This window comes from Trichechus manatus, unplaced genomic scaffold (genome assembly GCF_000243295.1).
Source record: "Trichechus manatus latirostris isolate Lorelei unplaced genomic scaffold, TriManLat1.0 scaffold00015, whole genome shotgun sequence".
Taxonomy (NCBI): Eukaryota; Metazoa; Chordata; class Mammalia; order Sirenia; family Trichechidae; genus Trichechus; species Trichechus manatus.
In genome coordinates, this window is record NW_004443951.1 from 12,023,455 (window position 1) to 12,036,330 (window position 12,876).

Genomic DNA, 12,876 nt, shown 5'->3' on the forward strand with positions numbered 1-12,876 from the left:
ACCCTAACTTTCTCTTTCCAAGATCTCTTCTGATATTTTTTTCCTCTTTGGACTTCAAAACCCAGTTACTCAAAGGTCAAGAAAAGTTTAGATTCAGGAGATAGAATCTTAATTGTAAAAAGATCCAAAGTGTTCTCATATCCTAAGGAATACCGGATGACTTGTTTCCTATGGCAGCAACCACATGGAAGCTTTATTAACTGCTATTTCAATAAAAAGTTTTTTTTTTTTTTTTTAGATACTAATAAAATAAAATGGTGACAACAGTACCATACCATACCAGTTGCTGTCAAATTGACTCCAACTCATGCTGACCCCATATGTGCAGAGTAGAACCGTACTCCATAGGGTTTTCAGTGGCTGATTTTTCAGAAGTAGATCACCAGATCTTTCTTCTGAGGTGCATCTGGGTGAACGCAAACCTCCAATCTTTGGTTAGCAGCCGAGCATGTTAACTATTTATGTCACCCAGGGACTCCAAAGTGACAATAACTGTAGTTGTTTCAATTCCAATTCATGGTGACCCTATGTATACAGAGTAGGACTGCTCCATAGGGTTTTCCAGGCTGTGACCTTTCAGAAACAGATCACCAGACCTGTCTCCTGAGGCACCTATGGGTAGGTTCGAACTGTCAACCTTTTGGCTAATAGTCAAATGCTTAATCATTTGTACCACCCAAGGACTCCAAGGTGACAAGAATAGTCACCATTTATTGAGTGGCTATTGCGAAGCAGGCATCATGCTATAAACACATTATTTCATTTAATTTATTCAATAAAACAAAAAGGTGAGTCCATCTTATTCCCATTGTGCAGATAAGGAAACTGAGGCAAAAGCAATATAGCTAATAAGTGTAAGAGCTTCATTAAAGCCTAATGTGTCGAATTCCAAAGTCAGTGTCCTTGACCTACCACCATGCTTCTCAGCATCTGCTGTTTTGCAGTGTTCTTTAAAGGCACTTGGTGTTTTATAAATGTATTTATTTATATATTCATTTAGTATTTATTGAGTACCTAGTACAGGAAATACACTGTGGATACTTCAAATAAAGTATTAGATAGTATTCCTTCCTTATCTTTCACTGTGACTACTGCAATAGCCTCTTGACAAGTTTTCCTTTTCCAACACTTGCCCCACTTCAATCTCTTATTCACACAGCAGCCAGAGTAATCTTTTTAAATTTTAAATAACAACATGGTATTTCTCCGTTTAAAATGTTCCGTGGCTTCCTGTAGTACCTAGAGTAAAACTCAAACTCCCCAGGGCCTAAACAAGTCCCCAAGGTCTGGCTTCCTCCCTCTCATCTGTTACTGTATTCCCCCAAATTCACTCCACCCCAGACCTCTCCCCTCTCTGCTTCTCAAACATGCCACAACTTCCTTCTTCCAAATCCTTACATTTTTGTTTCCTGCTCATCATTCATATTTCACTTCAAACATTACCTCCAGGGGCGTACTTAGCATATTTGGTCCAGCGTATCATTTTTTTAATGGCAACATTAAATTCTTAGTAATAATCAGTTTCTTGATTAATTCTTTTGTTTTAATATAAGCAATTAATCTTAAAAATACATTTTATTTTTAAAGGTATTCACATGTAGTGAACTATTTAAATGTATGATCTAAAATTTGTACTTACCAAACAAAAATATTACACCCTGAAGTTCACAGTTTTGTTTCACCAAAGCTGGAAGTTCTCCAAATTCTTCCTTATAGAATACAATGTTTATTAAAGGATAAGTAATAAAATGTGCTAATCTGAAACTTACATATATGTTATTAAAACTCAAGAGAAACCACAGCAATTTTTTTAGAATTTAGACCAGCAAAAGATTTGTTTGGGGAGGAACATTTTACAACTGACTTGGTTTAAAATTGCCAGCACGTGATGACATTAAAAAGCAGAACAACTTTTACTTGATTGTTGTTTTTAGATTCCTCTACAGACTAAAGTAGCATCCTCCTCATGTCTCCAATGCATACTTTACTCTCTATCAAAATAAAAAATTATAAGTGCTGTGACATGGGGAAACAAGGTATTATGGGAACAAAAACAGGGACACTTAACTCAACCTGAGGGAAGATTTCTTGGGGAGGTGATACTTGAAGTAAATCTTATAGGATTACTAGGAACTTGCCAGGGAGATGAAGGAAGGGGAGGTGCCTGAACCAGAAGAAACAATATGTGAAAAGGTAACTTTAAGAATGGGTTAGGATTCCCATAGTCAGAAATAAAGATGAGAGATCAATCTATAAGAAGAAAAGGGTATAAGCCAAGGCACAGAGATGGAGAACAGCAAGTAGACCAATTTGGCCAAAGACAATAGTTGATAAGGCTGCTTAGCTTGGTGGGACTGAGTTATAAAAAGCTTCAAAGGCCAGTGGATGATATCTGGTATCTAAATAGAGAAAGAGATAAAGGCGGGTCAGAATCTTGGGAAATGACCACATGACAGGGTCCAAGGAAGGTGAAGGAGGCAATAAAAGGAGAAAGATGGAGAAAGACACAGAGTTGAAGAAGTAGGAGGAGAACAATGGAAGTATTATGTGCTAGAAGCCAAGAGGGGGGGAATTCCTGCAAAGAACTTGGCAATGGCTGCCACCAGCCCTGATGGTACACAGGAGGGGAGAGAGCCCATTTAGAAGATGGCTAGTGATGTAGTCTTCAGGTCTGCTCCTACTTGGTCCTAGTACCAATTTAAGGGAAAAACCTCACAAAAAATGGCCACAAACAGAGCTGGTTGAATGGAATCCTATTTACCCCTCACATCTGCTCTCGTCCACCCCATCTTGCCCATTTGAAGCAAGCAGCAAACATCTGGGTCTTCAAGTCTTTTTTTCATATTTAAACTCCCTTCACTATACAGCTCCCAGGCAGTCTGTGCCTTTTGGATGGTGAAATTGATGTAACTATCAGTTAACCTTTACACAAACTAAGTCAGAAAAGAAAATTAATTTTGTAAACAAAACACTTTCCCAGCAATTGTGACTATACATTCCATTCCACTTGGCCACTTGGAAGAAACAGAACCCATTAGTAATTACTTCTGGAACTAGACATAAATCATTCAATTTCATCAATCCATCTCTCTAAGATTCAATTTTTTAAAAAAATTTTGTGTTTTAGGTGAAAGTTTACAGCGCAAATTAGTTTCTCATTAAAAAATTTATACACAAATTGTCTTATGACATTGGTTGCAATCCCTGCAATGTGTTAGCACTCCCCCTTTTCCCTTTCCACCCTGGGTTTTCCGTGTCCATTCATCCAGTTTTCCTGTCCCTTCCTGCCTTCTCATCTTTTCTTTTGGGCAAGTGTTGCCCACTTGGTTTCATATACTTGATTGAACAAAGAAGCACATTCCTTACATGCATTATTCTTTGTTTTATAGTCCTGTCTAAACTTTGGCTAAAAGGTGGACTTCGGGAGTGGCTTCGGTCTTGGGGGTAAGAGTCAATTTTTAAATGCTAGGTTATAGGCTTTTCCTATAATATATTCTTCTAAATGATCTGTTTTTAATAAACTTTTTATTTAGATCGACAGAAAAATTGTAAGGATACTACAGAGTTCCCATATACCCCACACCCAGTTTCCCCTTTATTAAGGTCCTAACATTTGTATGGTTTAATTGTCACAATTAATGAACCAATAGATACATTATTATTAACTAAAGTCTGAACTTTATTCATATTTCCTTAGTTTTTACCTAATGTCCTTTTTCTGTTCCAGGGTCCCCAAATTAACTTTTTAAAATTAGGAAATAGACTTTTTTAAATTATAAAGATAATACATACACATATTAACAATTCAAATACTGTAGTAGAGCAAAACATAAAAAGTATTACTCCCTTCTTCCCATTTCAGTCATAACCCCCCAGAGAAAACTGTTAACAATTTCACACGTACCCTACTAAAAGTTTTATATGCATATATAAACATATGTATCTTCTTTTCCATACAAAGGGATCATACTGTGTATAATTCTCTATACCTTGCTTTACATAAAATACATATGGCCCTACCTCATTTTTTAAAACCACTACATAGTATTCTATTATACAGATGTATCATAATTTATTTTACCAATTCCCTATCAATGAATATTAAGGTTTTTCACATCATAAACAATATTATGAAGCATATATATCTTTATGTACTTGAGCAAATATATGTAGGATATATCCCTACAGCTGAATTCCATCAAAGGATATTGGTATTAAAAGTTTCATAGGTAGATAGTGCCAAATTGCCTTCCAAAGAGGCTACAACATTGTACACTTCCACCAACTATGTGTACAGGGCCCTGTTTCCCCTATCCTCATCAACAGTGGATGTTATCAAACAATTATTCTTAATTCCTTGATATGTTTCAAAATCTCCATTTCTTTCCACCCCCACCTTCGAGTTTTCTTCCCTTCTTTTTAGTCCTCTGGAGCCCTGGTGGCACAATGGTTAAAGTGCTCTGCATTTAACCCAGAGGTCAGCAGTTTGAACCCACCAGCTACTCTGAAGGAAAAAGATGTGGCACTCTGCTTCCATAAAGATTACAGCCTTGGAAACCCTATGGGGCAGTTCTACTCTGTCCTGTAGGATCACTATGAGTCAGAATTGACTAGATGGAAGTGGGGTTTGGGTCACTTTTGGTTTTCTCCCTGCTTCCCTGCTAAGATTGTCCTATACTTTTCCCCCCTACACCTTACACTCTTGATTCCTTGCCCTCACTTCTTTCACAGCTCCATTTTTCCTGCTCACAAATTTCCCTTACAGTTTCTCCACAGCTCAACATGATTCAAAAAAAAAACAGACATTCTTTCCTTGCTCTCCCAACCTGCTGGCTCTCCTGAACCAGCAGAGAATGTTAATAGGGAAACTCTAAAATCCTTAATCTGGGTCAAAATATCAGAAGGAGTAAATTCAACTTGGTATAACTCTGAGGGGGGTGGGGAGACGGGAAACAACTAGAAGAATTCTGCTTTGTTTCCTTTGTTAGGATTAAATCTTATTATTATTATTTTCTATATTCCACACCCGGATTTCTTCCCTTGGAATCAACAGGTCATAATTTTAATTCATTACTCTTATTTTTTTTTTCTTTTTGCAGCTAGAATTAGAGTGGAGACAAAGGTAGGGAGGGAAGGAAAGAAAGAAAAAGTCCCAAGTGACTGACTGAAGAGTAGGAACAAATGGGCAGGAAGGGTACAGATGAGGAGACAAAGGGCAGCACAGAGAAAAGAGCCAACTTCTTAAGTCCTCTAAGAAAAGTTCTTTACTTTAGCTCCATTACCACTCCCTTCATTCCTGGGCTCTAAAAACAGAAACATAGGGCAGGAATGGGTTCCAGGGTGGGGCATAGTGGAAGGGGGAGGGAAAGTATCCTGTTCCTTCAACTCCCCGTCCCCCCGACCCCCTTCTTATCCAGCGAAGCTCTATCAACCACCAAGAATCAGCTTAATAGAATAAACCACTTAGGGCTAAGACTCAGAGAAAGTCAAAGATCCCGAAATCCCCTTGCCTATTAAGCCTCTTAGAAGTTTAGAAGCTGCTGCAGAAAGTGATATTATGGCCAAGCTACTTAGAAAGAACACAAGGATGCAAAATTGGGAAGAAGGAGGCCAGTTTAGGGGTTTATGAGCATCTAACGTTCACTAAAATTGAAGGGGGGGATCCTGGAGTGGGGGCAGAAGTATCCAGCCGAGAAAACTGGTGGTGCTCTTGTAAGTCTTCAAGTTGATATTCAGGAGAAGAGTATTTGTACAATATACATTTGAGATGAGAATCTGGATAGGGCAAAAGCAAAAAAAAAAAAAAAAATTTAGGGTAAAGAAAAAAAAAAACAGTCTTAAGCTTTATGTAACTAGAAAATGAGAAAAATAAAGCAGCCTGCAACAGTTCCTTCCTAGCTCAAATTTCCCAATGATTCTAGGCATTCTGCCACTTCCTTATCCTCTCCTCAAAATAGCTGGTTAAGAGTAAATGGTCCACAGGCTTACTGTGTGAGTAGCTGGCAAGGCAGAGCAAAGTACAAAGCTAACCAAGCCTTTTACCCCAGAAAAAGTCCTTATGGCTTACTGTCCTTCTCCAGGTAGGAGTTTAATGTAGAGTTCTAGTTATTTACACCCGACGTCTTTCCAAAACCAAAAAACCCATGTCATGGAGTCAATGCAGCGGAACTGCCTCCATAGGGTTTCCAAGGCTGTAAATCCTTTATGGAAGCAGGCTGCCACATCTTTCTCCCATGGAGTAGCTGGTGGGTTCGAACAGCCGACTTTCAGTTAGCAGCTGAGCGCTTAACCTCTGCATCACCAGGGCTCCTTCTATACCTTTCAGGGTAGTTCTAAAAAGAAGTCATCAGGTGAGCTCTAAAGTCATCCAGGGAGGAAGGGCAATATTATAAAGTAAAACCTGCAAACGCTGGAACCTGTGTAAGGCAGAAACCTGTCAGAGAAGGAAAACCCAAATAGTTTCCACTAAAATGAGCAATAGAAAAGAGGTAAGACTGCCCCCTGTTAAAGGCAGAAAACTCTCAAGACCTTGGGAAAAAAAGGCAGTCCTACTGAGTTGTGGCTCTCACAGTTTTCACTGTATATACCAGTTCCTCTAGTAGCTCCTTAATATCAGTTGGGACTTTTTTCAGCCATAGAAAGACCTGTCATACTGGATAAACCAATAAGAGATTAGGACACTGTCCCTGTAAAGTAATCGAAAGTGCAGGCAATGGGAAGGAGCCTTGGTTCAAAAGACTTCAAATCTGTCCAAGCCCTCTTAATGGTAATTATAGATAACAATTATTGAAGGCCTACTCTGTGCCAGGCACTGTTCTTAGGACCTCATTTGTGTTTTATATTAACTCATTTGAGACTTATAACAACCCTAAGAGGTTAGTGTTAGTAGTAGTCCTGCTTTACTTTGAGGAAACTGAGGCATAGAAAGAAGGGATGCTTCTGTCCAGGCAGGTAGTGCACCACAAGAAACGGCATTAGGAGTAAGCAAAGCTAGGCCATCTTCCTCCACCCAACAAGAGATATGTTTAACAACCAATTTTTTTTTAAGATCATAGTAAGTTCCAGGCACTGTGTTAGGCACTGGGAACTGAGATGAATAAGACACAGTGTCCATCTCAAAATTCACGGAGGAGTGAAGGTGACAAAGGCTTGTGAGTGGGACAAAAGAGACTGTGCCTAAGGGCTGTCACACTACAAATGCCATACAAAAAATTGCCAAGTCGATGCCGACTCATGATGATTTATGACAACCCCTTGTGTGTCAGAGTAGAACTATGCTCCATAGGGTTTTCAATGGCTGGTTTTTGGGAAGTAGATCATCAGGCCTTTCCAAACTGCCTCTGGGTGGACTCGAACCAAGTGTGTTAACCAGGTGCACCACCCACGGACTCCCACACTACAGAAGACCCCTACAATTGCTCCCAGTATGCCTGCCTCTGAAGTTACCACATAGGCTGACATATATGTGTGAAGTGCTTAGAACAGCGCCTGGCACACAGTGAGCAGATACAAACATTATTCTTATCTCATGAATCTGAGCCATAGGCCTCCCTCTCCTGGGTTTATTCTTCTTCCCATTGATTCTGGAGCCAAACTGCCTGGGTTTGAATCTCATCTCTAATTCGTTCTTGTGTGACAATGGGTACGCTGCTTAAATGCTCTGTGCCTCAGTTTCCTCATCAATAAAATGGAGATAATACCTACTTCATAGGGATTTCATGAGAATTAAATAAATCATTACATGTAAATCACTCGGGATAGTGCATGACACATAGAAAGCACTCAAAAGGTGTTAGCTATTATTAGCTATTATTAGGAGTAGTACTATGTTCCAGCCTTTGCCCGCAGTCATTTCACTTGCAATAAAAAGACTGAATTTAAATGCATCTGGTATGGTTAGTTTAAGGAGGATAGGAAGTCTCTGAGACTAAACAGGAGGAGGAGAACAGTTCCCCTGGGAAGTTGGAGGAATAACCCTGGAACTTGTTAATTAAGATCTTGTTAATGAATCTGCTCGTTAATGGTCTATTAAATAATCACACAATGAAGTTTACCACACAAGTAAAGCCTTTATCAAACGCTTGCTCTTTCCAATCTTCCTGGCCCGGCTCTGACTTCTAAAGATCTTGCCTAAGGGAAAAATCCTTCCAAATCCTTCCGAATCTGACACGACCCTCTCCATCCATCTCGTCATACTCTTGTAGAGCACGGCTATTCTTGCAGCCTAGGAAAGGTCGCTAGGGCAGAAAGCCCTCGTCTTGATTCTGCCTATCATTCCTTAGGCCAAGGCATTGTGCCTCTGAGTCAAAACACTTCCCTCCAGAAACAGGAATAGTCACTGGCCCTGGAAACTGAAAAATAAAGATGCTCTCAACTTTTCTGAGAAGAAAGACAGAGGATAAGTTCCTTTAAGTGGGTAATTTCAACTGAGATGTCACCAATATGTACAGAAAGTGGCCTGCCAACCACAGCCACAAAAACTTTACAGAACTTTTGTCCCAAACCACCCAGGAAAATAATGCTGCAGCCAGTGTCAGGGAAGGCAGACTCTTCTAGAGCCCAACTCAGGATAAAACGGCATGTAAGAGGGCTCCCTCTAGGTTGAACACTCAGGTATTTCATAAACTATTTTAGTCCCCTGAGACCATTTTGCTCTTTTAGACAGACATGCTTGGAAGAGGATAAAGTGTATGGTGAACATGTGATTATAAATATATGTATATCTATATCTATATATTTGTATACATATATCTATATACATACATGTATACATATATATATTCTTCACCAACACCGTAATTCAAATGCATCAGTTCTTCTTCGGTGTTCCTTATTCATTGTCCACTTTTCACATGCATATGAGGCAACTGAAAATACCATGGCTTGGGTCAGGCACATCTTAGTCCTCAGGGTGATATTATATATATATAGATAGATAGATATAGATATAAATATATATATATATGTATATATGGTGTTGGTGAAGAATACTGAATATACCATGGACTGTCAGAAGAACGAACAAATCTGTCTTGGAAGAAGTACAACCAAACGTTCCTTAGAAGTGAGGATCTTAAGACTTTATCTTACGTACTTTGGACATGTTATCAGAAGGGACCAGTCCCTGGAGAAGGACAACATGCTTGGTAAAGTAGAGGGTCAGTGGAAAAGAGGAAGACCCTCAACAAGATGGACTGACACAGTGGCTGTAAGAATGGGCTCAAACATAGCAATGATTGTGAGGATGGCACAGGACCGGGCAGTGTTTAGTTCTGTTGTACATAGGGTCACTGTGCGTCAGAACTGACTCATAGGCACTTAACACCAACAACTATATGTGTGTGTGTGTGTGTATGTGTGTGTTTAAGATCCGTGTATATATATCTATACAATATAAAAAATACATACATATATATATATGTAATTTGTTGTTGTAAGTTGTCATCAAGTCAGCTCCTTAGATGTGAGGATGAGGAGACTTCAGCTTGCTTATTTTGGACACATCATCAGGGAATACCAGTTCCTAGAAAAGGACATCACGTTTGGTAAAGCAAAGGATCAGTGAAAATGAGGGAAACCCTCAATGAGGTGGATTGACGCAGTAGCCACAACAGCAGTGGACTCAAACATACCAATGATCATGAAGATGGCACAGGATTGGGCAACTTTTTGTTGTGTTATACTAAGGCCACCATGAGTCACAGCAGACTCAGTGGCAACTAACAACAACAAAATATTACATACACAAGCACATACGTATCTAAAACAAAATACATTATATGTATATTACTTTTAGATTACAAAACACATCTGGGTTATCTTTTCTGATTTAACAACCCTGTAGGTAGGACAAGGATAGATAAGGAGATGGGGCTCAGAGAAACTAAGCAACTTACCCAAATTTACCCAGCTAGTAAACGACAAGACGAAAGCTTACGACCGTGCTCTTTCCCTATCACTGGGCTGTTCCCAATGCCTCTATTTCTAGCCATCACTTCCCACTTACAAATCTGCCAGGGAGTGCCCAGCCCTGTGGTGGATTCTGCGAGGTCCTTCAAACTATGTTAAAGTGGGTAGAGTCAGTCAGCAGCTCTCAGCATAACTTGGCAGAGGAAACAGAGATCCTGAGTTCATTTACTCTCACAACAAATATTTAGTGAGTCAGGTGCTACATGAGGAGACACACTGGAGAACAAGACAGACATGGGCCTGTGGGAGAGGGCCAATTACACAAATAATTACAATACAATGTGATGAGTGTTTACGGAAGGGGAAATGTTTTGGGGAAAGACCACCGCTCCCAACACCATAAGCAAGGTTCAGGAGGGCATCACCAATGTATACAGGGGCCCGAGGCCACCTGAATCTCAGACTATGCCCCTATTCAAGGTTCTTTTACCCTTCTACTGGCATTTGCCCCTAGAAGGGTTAAAGTTTGAAGCAGAAAGCCAATCTGCAGGTGTTTGTGACTAATTCTGCCACTGAGAAATTCCCCCAAACCCTCCAACCGTTACTTTTTCACAAATGAATATTTCAACATGAGAAGTAAGCTTAAGGGCTGGGGAGGTAGAGGGAGGAGGCTGGCAAAAATCCTCTCTAGCCCCATCTCAGCAGTATCACAGCAGTGAGAAGACAAGCTGGCTGGGGCCCAACAAGCACCAAAGCACACACTGGCCTCCGTCACATATGGCTAAGCACCGCCAACCCCTCCGCTGGGCCACCTCATAATTACAATATTGCACCAAGAAAGGGGAGGTATGGGCATATGCAGTCAGCTGCTCAGCAATAAGCGAGGAAAAGGGGAGCAACCTAGGAGGAGCAAAGGCAAAGAGGGGGAACTAGAGGCAGCTGGACAGATCTTAACCATGACAGGCGACTGGGTAAGAAAGGTATTGGTTGTGAGCAGCCCGCGTCTTCACTCTTACCGATGTCAGGCTCCTCTGTGGAATTCCATCCTCTTCCTCTTTACTCGTCTACTCCTAACTCCCTTCCTCCAAGGCTAAACTCATGTATTAAACTTTCTCTCTGCTACTCTCACCCTAGATCAATGATTCATAAACTTTAAGGGGCATAGGAATCAACTGTCGAGGATGCTTGCTAAATATACAGATTTCCAGGGAATCTGCATTATAAATAACATTCTCCACCCCACTGATCCCTGTCCACCTTCTCCACGAGCACCACGGTAAGTGATCATGAAGCAGGTGGTTCTCAAATCACATTTTGAGAAATTCTGCCTTGGAGATTACTCCCTCTCCTGAAATCCAAGAACTCTTGCTGTCTGTTATTTTATATCATCACTTCTTTTTCATATATACATCCTAACTACTCACCTCAACCATAAGGCCCTCAAGGATAGGAAGCATTATCTCCTGCTTCTCTGATCCCTGCAAACAGCACTGAGCACAGCTCTCTACACACAGGAGCTCAGGAAATGTTTGTGGATGTAGAGAGATGATGACGGTAAGCGGCCAGGGGAAGGAAAACCACAGCAGGGATGGTGAGGGCAGGAGCCCCAGCTGGAAGGAACTGTATTTAGTATACCTACGTGTGCCAGGCTGGAACAACAGTTTGTTTCGCCTTCTATTTTTCCTTCCTCAATAGTCTTGGCACTGCACACCTAACCTCCCTCATGGAAGTCAAGCTTGAGCAATGCACCTCCCATAGGAAACTTTGCCAAGAAACCCTGCCAAGGATCCCGGGTGCTATGTGGCTTAGTTTAACAGCCAAGTGAACGCTCTCAGTCCGGAGATCTATCAGGTCTCCATATGGTGCAAAGTATAAAGATGAGCATCAACTTTAGCAAAAATATCAGGCACCTTAATCTACTTCACTAAACATCAGCAGGTTAATGGCCCTCTTTCATTCACAAATATTTTTCGAGTGTCTACTCTGTGCTAGACATGGTTCTGGGGGTTCACGGTTCTGGGTGGTTAGGGTATCATATGTTATCAGAAAGTATCTTATACCAACTTATCTTCAGAAAGTTACTTTAAAAGCAAGACACTGTATGATGCTAGGCCTCAGAACCACATAAATACCCAATGGCCATTCTCAAGAATGTCTCACTTTAGGATGGAGTGTTAAGAGTTCTGAGGTCAGGTCTTAGGCCCTGGCAGGGAGAAATTCCATTCTCACTTTATTTTGAGCAATCCTGGGCAACTCTAGAGTTGTTTCTTCTACTCTCAGATACTATACTTTGTCTAGAAAAGCAAACTGCCACACCTAGCCCCTTCGAACAAGTAACTCTTTCTTGATTTTCAGGTATCAGCTTAAAGGTCATTTCCTCCAGAAAGCTATCCCTGACTCTTAGATAAGATTAGGTGCTCTTGCTTCTAATCCCATGGCATTTTATACTTTCCCTATTATAGCACTTCTCACAACGTTCTGCAATTGCTCCAATAAGGCAGGGACTGTAATCTATCTTGCTCATCATTGTATCCCCAGCACCTAGCACAGTACTTGGCAAAATGTTGTTGTTGTTAGGTGCTGTCGAGTTGGTTCCTACTCATAGCAACCCTATATACAACAGAACAAAACGCTGCCCGGTCCTGAGCCATTCTCACAGTTGCTGTTATGCTTGTGCCCATTGTTGCAGCCACTATGTCAATCCATCTCATTGAGGGTCTTCCTCTTTTTCGATGATCCTCTACTTTACCAAGCATAATGTCTTTCTCCAGGGACTGATCCCTCCTGTTAACATTTCCAAAGTATGTGAGATGTAGTTTCGCCATCCTTGCTTCTAAGGAGCATCCTGGGTGTACTTCTTCCAAGACGGATTTGCTCGTTCTTCTGGCAGTCCATGGTATATTCAGTATTCTTCACCAACACCACAATTGAAAAGCGTCAATTCTTCTTCGGTCTTCCTTATTCATC

At 40.7% G+C, this 12,876-nt stretch overlaps 1 protein-coding gene across 3 annotated transcripts in view; it reads right to left on the reverse strand.

Moving 5' to 3' along the window:
- The window catches only part of RNF220 (ring finger protein 220), a 270,289-nt gene that overhangs the window by 238,989 nt on the left and 18,424 nt on the right, over window positions 1-12,876 (reverse strand). Inside the window, exon 1 of one of the 3 annotated variants that reach the window (XM_012554249.2) lies at window positions 11,334-11,645. The exons of the other annotated variants lie outside the window; for them this stretch is intronic. The gene's annotated coding sequence lies outside the window, so the exon portion shown is untranslated. Of the gene's footprint in view, window positions 1-11,333; window positions 11,646-12,876 lie in introns of those variants that run through there. 3 annotated transcript variants of the gene reach the window in all.